Consider the following 13407-nt stretch of genomic DNA (forward strand, 5'->3'; position numbering starts at 1 on the left):
TTTGGCCACATTTTCTCAAAAAAGGGAATGCGACCAGATCGCAGCAAAGTAAAAACACTGGAAAAGGCAAAGAAACCAAAGGATGTAGCAGAAGTAAAGTCGTTTCTTGGTCGTGCCAGCTACTGCGCAAGATATATTCAAGACTTTGCAACTGTAAGCGCACCCCTAAGAGAACTAACAAAACAAGGGCAAATTTTCACATGGACCGAGGAATGCAGCAAAGCGTTCGAAGAAATAAGACATGCCGTCACGGCAGTGGATCACCTAGCGTATTTTGACCCAAGACTGTGCACCGAACTAACGGTGGATGCAAGTCCAGTGGGACTAGGGGCAATACTGGCGCAACATCAACCAGGAAGAGACTCCCCAAGACATATAGTGGCATATGGAAGCAAGAGTCTGTCGGATGTGGAAAAAGGATACTCCCAGCCAGAAAAAGAAAGCTTGGCAGTAGTGTGGGCATGCGAACACTACCACATGTTTGTCTACGGAAAACCATTTACGATCATTACAGACCATCAAGCACTCATAACAATATATGGCAATCCAAAGGCAAAAATACCACTGAGGATAGAGAGGTGGGCGATCAGAATCATGGACTATAACCTTAAAATAATCCACAAGCCAGGAAAGGAGCACAACCCAGCTGACTATGTATCAAGACACCCCCTGCCACAAGCATAACAAGTGACAACGATGGCAGAGGAATACTTGAATTTTGCACTGAAGCTAAGCACACCAGCAACCATAACAATGGAAGAACTGGAACAAGAAACAAAGCAAGACCCTACCATGCAGGCAACAATGAAAATAACGAAACAACAAAGATGGAGACACAGCAGCAGCAGCGTGGAAAATGGGGTAGAAAGAGAAGAACTGCTGGCATTCAAAAAGATAAGCGAGGAGCTGTCCGAAAGTGGCAATGGGATAGTGATGAGAGGCACCCGAATAGTAATGCCCCGGACGCTGAGAAAAAGGACAGTAGAACTCGCACATGAGTCACATCGCGGAACTGTAGCAACAAAAAAAATGTTGCGAGAAAAGGTATGGTTTCCACGATTAGATAACATGGTTGAAGAAGTTGTGATGCACTGTCACATCTGCCAAATAACAGGGCCCTCATCAAAGCCGGAACCACTGCAAATGTCCCAACTCCCAAAGGCGGTGTGGACGGAGCTGGCTGCCAACTTCTATGACCCTCTGGAAACAGGAAACTGCCTGCTGGTGATAATCGATGAGTTCTCCAGATTCCCCATAGTGAGACCAGTGGCGTCAACATCGGCAAACGCAACACTGCCCGTCCTAGATGACATCTTTGCAGCACGGGGCTCGCCACAGACATTGAAAACAGACAATGGCCCGCCATTCTCTGGTGAGGAATTCAAAAGGTTTATGGCATATCTCGGGATTCACCATAGAAGAATAACACCCCTGTGGCCATAAGCACACGGAATGGCAGAACGGGTCATGGGAACCATCAAGAAGGCGATACAGAAATCGAAACTGACACAGATCTCAACTGGACAAGCACTATGTCAGGTGTTGAGGGATTATCGGAACACCGTGTTAGGGCGCTCAAGCAGAACAAGACTGCCACAATTGAGGTGGAGCGAGCGGAACAAAAGGACATAGCGGCAAGAGATCAAGCAGAGAAAGCGAAAATAAAGGCCTACGCTGACCAGAGAAGACAAGCAACAAGCACCAAATTAAAAGAAGGAGACACTGTGTTGGTAAAACAAAGGCAAGTGAAGAAATCTGACAGCGCATTCTCCAGAGAACCACTGACGGTGACAGAAGTCAAGGGGCCCATGATAACGGCGTCAGCTGGTCAGTACCACATCCCTAGAAACAGCTCGCATTTTAGAGAACTAAAAACAAAAGAAGAGGAAGTACCAGAGAAAGAGCTGAAAGAAGACACCCAAAGAGAAGAAGTCCGAGAGAACATCAGAGAACAGCGACAAAGACGAGAATGCAGGAAGACACAAAGACTAATTTAGGAGATGTAAAGAGATTGTGGCCGTGGACATCTTCTATCAGAGATCTCTCTCTCTCTCTCTCTCTCTCTCTCTCTCTCTCTCTCTCTCTCCCAAATCAGAAATTTGTTTTGCAACAAGGGAGGAGATGTCGTGCCCAGAAATAAGGGCACTAGGACCCTGGGACAAGGGGACACCGGACATCACATCCAGTGAGGGGAGGGGACAAGGGACATTCTGCTGCTGGACCTCGGGGCAAGAGGTCACGATCTATGCACGCTGTAGATATAGCAATAAAGGCATACCTGCTGATCACCATCGTGTCCTGTGTGATTTCCTGGGTCGTGCGACACGACAGGGCAAAGGCACAAAAAGACAACAAGGCACAAGGGGCAAAGAGGCACAAACTGCACAAATGGTCAACTAGGCAGAGAAAGATAAACACAGCACAGACAGACCAACAGGACACAGACAGACAAAAGCAGGGAAAACAACAGAACGGCTGGCCAAGCGGACCAGCAAAAGGGCAAGTCTCTCCCACTGGACCACCAGGGATTAGGCGCAGATAGGAGCCTGCATGTGGAACTGGGCCTCGAACACCTACCTGGAACCAGAGAGGTGCTGGGGGCAGCGGAACAACGACGGAGCTGCACAAGGGTTGAGCAGTTTCCCTGACCAGGAGGTCAAAGGTCTATCCCTTTGTAGGCCATGCAGCCACAAGGCAAGGTGCATGGTATTTAAAATTGGGACACGTAAAAAATGTATGTTACCATTTCCTATGGTTACAATGCCCCAAAAGCAATTTTCACTATGGTAGGCCAAGATGTCCAAGGTAAAAAACTAGAGTACAGATTAAAATATTAATACAGTTATCTCTGGAATGGGGCCACCTAGAAAAATAATGAATCCACTATTTTAATAGCTATTAAAAATCCAATTAAATTGTGAAGTCAGATTTATAATAAATATTAATGGAAAGTACTTTTTTTAAAGTTACTATTTCCCTCTTTGAGCCTCTTTTAGGGAAATTAGCATTAACCTCTTACAGCTGGCCTGTACGTCGCCTGAAGGAGGTGTGACCTTCATCCCAAGAATTACACAATAAGTCAGTTTAACTGACAGGTCGATTAGCATGGGTAAGGATTACTCCTCTGACCTCAGCAACATTTTCAGGTTAGGGGCTGTGGTCATCCTTTTGGCGCAGGACTGTAAAATTCTGCCTGACAGGTCTTCAGCACACGTAAAATGTTGTGCTCTTGAAAGGGATCAAATAGGATCAGAGTAAGTAAGTAAGTACATTTATTTATTTGCTTGCTTAGTTAAAACTTTTGCAATGATGCACATACAAAAATATACAGTGCTGGTTAGGGATTGTACAATCGGTGGTAATTCAATAACTCATATTTCGCTGTATACATTATATATTAAAAATAAAAATTAAAAGGAGGCATTTACGACCAGATAACAGTTGTTATGTTTCTCCTGCCTAGTCACTGAGGGACTCTGCTTAGTTTTATTAGGACCTATGTCTCCCGTTGTGTTGTGGGCTAAGAGATTGCTTCAAACTGTATTTTAATGTTAGATGTAGGAGAAAACTGGTGCTGTCTCTGTGACACTCCTATACATATGGTCAGGCATCACAGACCAAGTTTGGTGCATCTGAAAAATTCTACCACCATGGAAATGCCTGGAACATGGCATTTCAAGCCAGTTTGCAGTAAGGAAAACAGGAAGTAATGAAAATGTGGGTAGGGTTGCCACAGCAAACATTTAACCTAATGGTTAGAGAGTGCCTAGAAGTCATGTCCACCCACCAGCTGGTGCCAACCACACATGTGGCCCCCCAAGGCACCACGTGGAGAACACTTTATGGACCTTCAGAAGAGTACTGGGCCTGCTGTCTGTGTGCACAGCGCAGTCCTGATGGACTGGACCTGCTCCCTCTTGTACACAGGATAAAGTGGTGGTCTACAAGGATCAGTTGGCTGACCACCTGTTTGGCTACAGGGAGACAACAGGCTGCAAGACGCTTTTTCTTGGGAATACCCAGTTAACCAGTAGCAGGGGGACAGGGACTGGACTTTGCTGTTGGTCTCTATCTGACACCCTGACAGTATAAAAGTGACCTCGCCTGGGCTCATAGGGGGCATAGAATTGTACTCCTGTGATTGTTTGGACAACAGAAGAAAGTTTGGAAACTTTAAAACCTCCAGAGCATCAGTAAGACCTGCTACAAAACGTATCTGACCCGCAACTCCACAGCATCAGATTGAATTCCAGCTTTGTCCTGCTCCCTGCAACCCCCAATAAATGACAAAGTCCCTTTCTGCATTGGAACTTGGAAAATTTCAGCGCAAATTCTCCAAAGTATCCAGAGCTCCCGCAGGACCAACCTGCTTCAGGTATGAAGCCTTTGGCTCCATGCCAGCGGCTACAATTTCAGCTGCAGCCTGTGCAGAGAGGATTTGTTTTCTCAAAAAATGACAAATTCTCGTTCTGCATAGGGATTTAGAAGAAATACTGAAGCTTTTCTCTAAAAATGTGACAACAGTTTCTTTTTGAAGTGGGACTTGGAAACATTTCCAAACATTTTAACTTGCAGATTGGCACCAGTACCAATTCACTTGGTGTATTCAACTGGAGCTCTTTCGGTGTCAGCCTCTAATCATGCTTAAATTCCAGTCTACCATGACCATTAACTATCATTGGCACTTTGTGCTTCTTGGTTTTATTTTCTTTTAACATTTTAAAAATCCATATCTCTGGTTTCCTGTTTTGTATTTTTGTCATTTTGGTCTTGTTTTACTCATAACATTTTTCGCTTTATTTTTGCGTGGTTGTGGAGTTTTATTGCATTGTTGTGTTTTGTGTGACTTTTTGTACAGTGTATGCACTGCTTAAATACGTTACACATTGACTTTGATTTAAGCTTGACTGCTTTGGGTCCCTTTAACAAAAATGAGCATGTTTCTTTTATTTCATTTATGCGGTATCTAGTAGGTGGTGGCTTTATCCTTTAAGGACATATGTCCACCACAAATATTAATTAACTTTCCATAAGATATGTTTAAAATGTAAAACATATACTGGGCTATTATCTGATACCACTTCATGTAATCTCATTAAATGTTAAAAAAGTGTGTGATGTCTCTTCCCATTCCTCTGACCTTTAGGTGAGATTACTCATCTGATGACGATCATTTACAAAACCAAAATATATTAATCGGAGAAGTGGATTCAAAAATTAACCCCAAGATGAAATTAAATTAAATGAAATTTGTATAGCGCACTGCTACCCCTGCTGTGGTGTCCTGGCGCTGTACTCATACCGCTGTGGAACCCTTCCTGGCTTTTCCCTGTGAAATGTCCACTCCTGGGCACCCCCAAGGTGAAGCCAGGCATCCCAGCGCTGTTGGTGCCGTTGTGGAGATTAGCATCGGGTCTGCCACTCTAACCATTGAGCCACACTTCTCCACGTCTCCAGATCAAATCAACACTCACAAATAGAGGCTCAGTTGTCTTATTAGTGGTCTTATTTCAATGTGTGTGCCTTGGAGTGCTTCCTTTGCGTGTTTATGTTTGAAATAATACAGAAAATTCATTATTATTGTTCACAAGAAATCTTCAAATCAGTGAAAATTTGTTCTAAATGACTTCAGAGTTGGTCACCTGTAAAATATTACTAATTTTTTGGCCAAGTTGTCTTCCTTCACTGTGTGCTGAGTTCTTGAAGTCACCATAATACTAAACGTTCATTCACAAAGCCAATAGGTGTAATTTTTGTGTAGTGCATGCACTCCATGTCATAATGGAAACTTTCCAATCTTAAATGTGTATGACTACAAAATGCCTCAAGGTCAGTTTAGTCTTGGTTGCTAGCATAGTCCTGATTAGACCTGTGCACAAAGGTTTCAGGAACATATTCATGGACTACCTAACATGCAGTTACCCCTGTGCCCTGCAGCGTAGTTCACGTTACGTTAGCTACACGTATAGCTCATATACCTCTCTGAGGTATCTTAAGGTGCTAGGTGTGACATGAAAGTGAAAAAGAAAGAGGAGGGGTGAAGGAATGAGGATATTGGTGAATGGGATTATCTTCCACAAAACCGATGGGTAGTTGGTACCCAACAATCAAAGGGGGGGACAGAAATGAGGCACCCGGGCCTTACAGAGAGTGAGTGTGTTTGTATTGCTAGTCCAAACTAGAGATAGCTTGGTACCCATTTTTTCAAAACAACACATAGAGGTTGACACACAGAGGCAACAGATCTAGCGGAATGCAGATAGACCCACACAACATAGGTATGTTCAAACAGCACGCTAACAACCTATTATTGTCCAATGCATTGGTTAATTGAAGCAAATGAACACATCTCCCAGAATGCACTTTGTTAAAAGCCCAAGAACAAAAACCAGCCGGTGCCCAGAGTACAAGAAGCAAGCAGCTGTTGTTCGTGTATTCCTGAAACCAAATAGGCATTGACATTTTACACAATGAAAAATACAACACAATTATCTGCACTCGTTTGAATTATTTTATTGTGCTAAACATGTTTATGCTATTTTGTTTTACTTTCAAGCTCCTGTTTTCATGCAAGCTTTATATTTATTTGTAAACAACAACTACACAGGGTGTTTTTAGATTGTTATGATGCGAGAGAAGATGCATCTTACATGCTGGCATTTTCTTTTTTGGCAATGAATCACTAAACAGTCCTACTTTGACAAAGCCAAGCATAGGCCACGAAGTATCACAAGAAACGTAAGTCTCGAGTTCTCTCTGTAAAACAAACCTCCAGCAAGCCACCAATGAACACAAAACAACAGACAAGGGATTAACATGGAAGAGGTAAAACTCCATCCCTGGGAAATGCTGCTTGCATCGCTCTCTCTCTTAACCAATCGCAAGGCTATTCCACAGACCAGAACAACCGTCCATGTACATATTTTATAGGCTCGTGCATTCATTTATCACGAATGGCTAATCAACCCTAAAAAATTGTTAAGATTGCCAAAGGTTAGATACAAAAAGAGAAGAGATTTGCATATAGAAATGTGAGATAACTACTGAAGCGAGTATTTGCAGGTTCTAGTCCCTTAAAACATCAATAAAAATGCATACCAGCGACTCATATAACAATAACACATTAATAAAAAAAACAGAGCATGTGTAAGTGTGTGCTCTTTGCCTCTGCAACCTATATTTATTACAAATGACAGAGCGACACCACCTCATGCTTTAGAGATATATGTACGACAGGGTGCTCCATAATGCACCACCGGCTACATACTGCCGCCTTACCACTCTCTTTTGCCGAATGGGCTTGGCTCATTTGCAACACTTGTTTTTTTGCGTGACGCTTGGCTTTTTTATAATCCCTATGAGTTCAGTGACGTTACATTAATGGCAGCACGCCCACTCTGAAAATTGATCCAGCACCACTGGTAAACACTGCAGTAAATGATCCCACATCTCCCTCAGTCGTGTCCATTTGAGACTTGAGCTACCTGATCACCTCCCACCCAATCAGACCTCACCAGCCTTGTGTCAACCAGATCTGCATTCATTCCCAAACACAGTAAATAGTATTGAACAACCTATGCCATCTCATTCAGACTCAAAACCGTAATGTTTTATTTGTCCTACGGCTTCCTTCAAATTCTCCACTCCCCTATTCACAAATATTTTTCTTTTTCTTTCTTTTCTTTCCTTATTTCGGTTAAAACAACCATAAAAGAATACAGTGCATATTTATACATTCATCATAAAATAAGATAAGGTACCAATAGAAAATAAAACTTAGTACAAACATGCATAAGATATCTGCACAGTTAGGGGTTAAGTTTCTAGGGCACATCATTTTATCAGAATGGAAATCTTACAGACACAATGTAAATTCATCGATCGAGGTAGTACATTTTAAAAAAAATATATAAATAAATACAATCTAAAAAGTCTTAAAAGATACCAGGAACTAGTATAACAAAGGTAGTGCGGTAAATAAGTATCCAGATCATAACAATCTGTAAACATTATACAAGGAGAAGTTAAAACTTAAGTGTGTAAAAGTGGCTTTGATACACGACCATTTGCTTGACCTATTACCATTCAGTGAGTTAAGTTAAAACCAATTTATTTCTTGTTGGTACAATCCTGTTACATTTTTAGTCTATATCTTTTCCTGACTATTGCCACAGCAAGGAAAAAGCGGCTCAGACTAAATACTATGGTCTGTGATGTGTCCCCCTTGAACACTCTTTCCCCATCTTTAATTTTCCGAAAGCCTAAAAGGAGGCAAATGGGTTTAATCCACTTTTTCCTAGCTTGCAGATATGCGTGGCAAAGAAATAAGACATGAGCCTCATCTTCCCTAGCGCCTATATCACACAGTTCGCACATATCAGATTTGGGATTTGCTATGGGTCCCTTTACACAAATCACATACGCTAATTCAAATGCGCACCCTACTCATCCTTTTTCCATTTGTCTCTCCGTTGCAATCTTGAGACTTGTGACAACACCCACTCATGCATGCAAATCACCTCCCACACACAACACAGCATTGAGTCAACACCCTTCTTTCTACCTTGCACGACAAGTTCACCCACGCGCAGTCCACTCAACTCTGAGTCACACCCCCCATATAAGAATTAGTTCCCACAACACATAGTCTCAAGTAACTACCCATGCCTCACTTAGTGTTGTCACTCTCTGCCCACACCACCCACAACCCCGCCTCCACAGCATCCTCAAGCACAACTCCACACCACGTCAATGGCATAGCATCTTCCATTCTGCTCAGGGCAACGTCACAAAACGTGCTCATCTCTGAAATCACCAAACCAACCAAAGACGCAGGCCTCGCGCCCAAACACACTAGCCACTTGGGCCTGGATGGACAGCCACTCATTCCGGAACCCCACACACAACCTCACTAAGCCCCAGCACCAGTGCTTAATTTGTGCCGGTGCTGTCTGGTGCTCAGCACCAGCACTTAATTGTCAGCACTGGGGCTTTTGACTGTCTGCCACATGGAGTGGTGTCTGCCAATTTAGTTTTGAGCACAACAACTTCTGTTTATTATTTCAATAAAAATTTCAAATTATCAGTATTTGCCTCCAAAGCCGTTCTTATAGCTTTGGGGGCTGTAATAGTATGAATTGTCACACTTTTGAGAGTGTGATGATAAGTAGTGTGTTGGTAGTTCTGCCAGGGGCAACGGATGTTGCAAGCTCTAGTGTCCTCCTGTCGAGAGCCCCGGCACTACGTTTTTTTTTTACAAATTAAGCACTGCCCAGCACCCCTCCTCACATCCCACACATGGCTTGGACCCACACTCCACTGACCCCCAAGTAAGTCCACACCTCACCCGGGCACCGGTGGCAGTGCCTCGCTTCACCCTGTACCCATTTCCTGCCCACTCGTGCCAGTTTTACTCTAATCCAATCAAGCTGGCAGCCTGGTGCAAAGGGACCCCATATCTGCAGCCTTCCTCTCTCTCTTCCCGACACAGCCACTCTCTCCCTTATCGATCACCAGGCGTAACATTGGTCTGTGGGCACATAATGACATCCCCAGATGGGCGAGAGGGTTGAGGATGAAAAGTTTCACACGCAGAATAAGAGACGTCATCGCAAAGCCCCGGCGCTTACCTCGGCATGAGACCGCGTCCTCTGCAGGGGTTCCTCTTGCAGAAAATGTTTGCTAGAAAATGTGTTTAATGCAAAGGGGAGGAAACACCAGAGGCTCCAACCTGACGTCAGCCGAGTGTGGGCACGAGATGATGATAGGAGACAGGGCTACTGGACGGATCCCGCGGTCACCAGGAAGTGCTGCCCCGGGGAGTTCTCGGGGACGCCTGACGCAGGGAATCGTGAAATTAAACTGTATAAATGCAGTGCAATTGAAGCAGAAGCAGGGGGACTACTGAAAAGGATACAGAGCTGACCCAGTCGCAGAAGCTGTGTTTAAGAAGGAAGGTGGATTTTAAATGGCATTATTCTGCAACCATTCGTTTACCTTTTATTGTTAATAATAGAAGTATATTTTTTTTACCAAGCGGAATTTGGGACTTAAAAATAGACTCCATATAATTTTCAAAAGCATCGTGGGAGTGCAAATTTTCCAAAATTTGCAAAATTCAGAGAGCACTTTTATGTAGAATCGTGTCGACGCTGGAAAATGTAGAATTTCTGTACATTTCTAACAGAAAAAAAGTGTGACAAGGTTTGCCGATGGGTGAACGTCATGAAGGGCAATTTTGTTCAAGGAATACGTTTCCTTCTTCTGTCAACCACTATAAATCGATATTTTTTGTCCAGCTGTCAACTGAGGTAAACCAGAACTACAACTCCCAGAATGCAGGGTGTTTTTTTAAACCACGCCCAAAGCAGGACAACTGTATTTATGAAGCGATGGTGTCATGTGGTGTTCCTGTAAATTACTTTTTCGCAGGGACACTAGCGCACTGTGCATGTTTCGTACAGGATTTTAGATATTGCGCAGATTAAGGAGTGTGCGAAATTGCATAGCTCTGCGGGGCTCTCTTATCTACGTCTTCTGACTCTGGGCTGGAACCGTGTAGGGAAGGCATTACATAGACGTCATCGAGTCTGCTTTACTGATTTGTCTCTTCAGATATACATTATTCCAGTGAACGGATGCAGTCACCCACCAGACCTGCTTGTTTCTGACTGAAAATAATGCCGAGAGACAGCATTGGTCCAGAAGCATTACTGCGCCTGGGAGACACGCAGTAAATAAGAAGGATGGGGCGGGGCGCGCGCGTGCTGCATCCTAACGACCTCTGCCTGAAACGTCTCGCGGGCACTTTGTTTTCTACGGCACTGGAGGCGGTGAATGATAATGAGTGAGGAAGTGAATGGGAGCACCGCGCTATCCATCCACGCGTGCCACGAAGTGGCTTCTAGGCAGCGACATGAAGGGAGAGAACAGCAGACAACCAGAGGAGATGTAACGTGCAGTCATATGGAAATACCAGCAGGACTTACTTTCTTGACAAGCAGGCCAAAGTCAGTAGGTTCGGCTTTTGTAGAATGCATGCGCACAGATGCCTACAATATGTAGGTGCACACATAGCTGCAAACAGGGGCGGTCTTAGGCATGTGCAAGCTGTGCACCTGCACTGGGCCGCCAAACCCCAGGGGCCGACACGCCAAGATATATCCTTAATTTAACCCGTTTACCGCTGGGCACTTCCGCAAAATGGGCGGGGCCGCGTCTTCCATTGGCCGACGGCAGCACTGGGGAGGTAGTGCTGCCGTCGGCCAATGGCCGACGGCAGCACGGAAGGGGTTAATAATCATCTGAGGATGGATACATATTTGTGTGGCGGCCCCTGGCAGGGATTTGGCGGCCTCCGGCTCTGTTCCACTTCCAAACACCCTGAACCCCCCCCCCCTTCACTGCCCTCCGCGTCTGCGTTCCTCCGGGAGCCCCCTACCTATGCTCCCTGCCCAGGGCCGCCATGAGCCTAGGGCCGCCCCTGCTGCAAAGGTTCCTAGGTCCCTGCCTGACAAGTTAGTCCCTTTTTTATTAGAATTCTGAGACTTGTAGTGCTATATAAATGCAAACTTTTTCCCTCTTCTTTTCCTCTGCCATCCTTCTGAATCCAAATAACTGACTAACCTGTCCACCACTCAAATTACTTTCATATTTCACTATACTAATTCAACACTAATCCTTTATGGGTTCCGAAGTAGCGTGCTACTTGCCGAAAAGCCCTTCAACGCCTCGTCAAGGGTATTAAGCGCTATATAAATGCAATTACAATTACTATTGTATACTGGGGTGAATAAGACTACAAGTCCAAGAATCGTAAGAAAAAACACAGGCCTGGCCTGAGTTAACCAGTCATGCATAGACCCTGGAAACTCGTCAGCTATGAAACATTGAGTGCCCAAATGCACACAGACCACCATAAGTGCAGAAATCCATTTTAATAAAGTCCAATAAATATCTAAGCAACGTAGCACACTGACCAACCTACATACCTTCGTCAGTCGGCATGAACTCAGGGTCATATCTAAAAACATGTGACTGGTGCACTGGGTGATGCGCACATGCGGAGCACAGGCTCACGTGGTGCAAGGGGCACTGGCTGGATGAAATGTAGCACAGAAGCTCTGGGAGATGTACACCAGTAGAGCACACAGTGGAATGGGCCCAGGGAGCACACAGTGATGTCTCCACTAATGATGCACCTCATAAGAGCTTTTGGAGATGTGGCAAAGCATGAGGTACCTACCATATGGGAGGCCTCAGTGATGTGCCTCCAGGGAGAAGTGGGTGATGTGCCTTTGGGCGCACTGGGCATATGCAACCCTGCCAAGTTTCTAATCTCCATGCATGATGCACTTTTTTTCTATGAATTCTGGGTCTTGTAGTTTTGTTTATTCCGTTATTTTCAAAGAAAAATCCTGGACTGGAGTAGATTACGTATGGACCTGGGAAACTTGGCAACTAGGTATATGCCTCATAAGAGCGCTGGATGACGTGCATCAGTGGAGCACGGGATGACGTGCATCAGTGGAGCACGGGGTGATGTGTAGCAAGGAGTGGAGAAGCAGATACATAAATGGCGATGTGCACAAGGAGAGCACCAGTGATGCACACCTGGAAAGCATTTGGCGACGCACCTCAGGGGAACACTGTGTAAGGTGCCTCATGGGAACAATGGGTGATGTGCATCAGGTAAACCATTAAAGATGTACAGTTCAGGGGCACACACCTGCACTCTCCACCAAATAAGAGCTGCAGGTGAGACTTTAATGAACTAAAAACTACAAGTTCTTCTGAGACGGAAAAGGGGATATGGAGTGTTAGGGAAATACACTGCACGTTAGGGGTTTATCTTCCAGAGTTCAGAATTGCACCCACCTCTCTCTCTCTCTCTCTCTATTTGTCTTACCAAACGACCCTTATTGAGGATTGGTTGTAAGTCAACCTTATAGACCAGCTATCCTAGTAGCGTGGACAAAAGCAGTCTTTAGGCTAAACTCTAGAGGGCGTGTTAAGCCAGCTGTTTTACCATCACATATACCCCTTGAACACCAAGTGAAAGGACACCACACAAGTTGTTACGAAAATAAAGGATATTTATTTATAACAAGACTACCCTGGCTCTTTATGAGTCAGGGAGCTAAGCACAATACAAAACTCTTAAGAAAATACTTCAAGTTGCACAATTTACACAAATGCCCGAGGGGCACGAAAAACCATATACACTAAAAGTGGAATGCGAAATACTAGCAGGTAAGTAACTCAATCCAGAGGCTTTAGGATCGCTAGGACTACACTACCAAACTCTAAGGTTAGGAGTAGGAGGCCAGGGAGATCGGGTGCAGAGTGTGCACTCTCACGCGGGATGCGGGACAAAGTCTATGGAGGCTAGTATTTGTAAAGTTACTG

This window comes from Lissotriton vulgaris, chromosome 10, assembly GCF_964263255.1.
Source record: "Lissotriton vulgaris chromosome 10, aLisVul1.2, whole genome shotgun sequence".
Lineage (NCBI taxonomy): Eukaryota > Metazoa > Chordata > Amphibia > Caudata > Salamandridae > Lissotriton > Lissotriton vulgaris.